Source organism: Sinocyclocheilus grahami, unplaced genomic scaffold, assembly GCF_001515645.1.
Source record: "Sinocyclocheilus grahami isolate Dianchi unplaced genomic scaffold, SAMN03320097.WGS_v1.1 scaffold1439.1, whole genome shotgun sequence".
NCBI classification, from domain to species: domain Eukaryota; kingdom Metazoa; phylum Chordata; class Actinopteri; order Cypriniformes; family Cyprinidae; genus Sinocyclocheilus; species Sinocyclocheilus grahami.
The window spans coordinates 119,500-119,830 of NW_015506618.1; the positions used below are offsets into that span (position 1 = coordinate 119,500).

General features: G+C 50.2%; 1 pseudogene; it reads right to left on the reverse strand.

The window, feature by feature from the left end:
- LOC107570304 (uncharacterized) overlaps positions 1 to 64 on the reverse strand; it is a 6,911-nt pseudogene extending 6,847 nt beyond the window's left edge.
- Between the last annotated feature and the right edge of the window lie 267 nt (positions 65 to 331).

The following is a 331-nucleotide window of genomic DNA, read 5'->3' on the forward strand; positions in this document are numbered from 1 at the left end:
CCACAAACGTTCCAGGCATGGCGTTCTGTCCCACAGTGTGAATACCGTTTGCAAATTCCGACATTATGTGGTTTGAAAGTCATTTTCGTGACCTTTTGTGCTGCTCCTAGAGGGATTTTTGTGCAGGACCTCCCTGGAACACAGGCCTCCGCCACCCGGAACAAAACATGAGCACTCCGTGTACACGCCACTGCAAACTTGAGCTGACACGAACCCTCACCCTTTGTCTTCTTTTACCACAAGGCAACTGAAAAAAACTGTAAACGCTCAAAAGGTGCTTCGAATCCTGCTCCACGCATGCGTCAGCGGACGCGTGTCTCGTGTGCTAAAT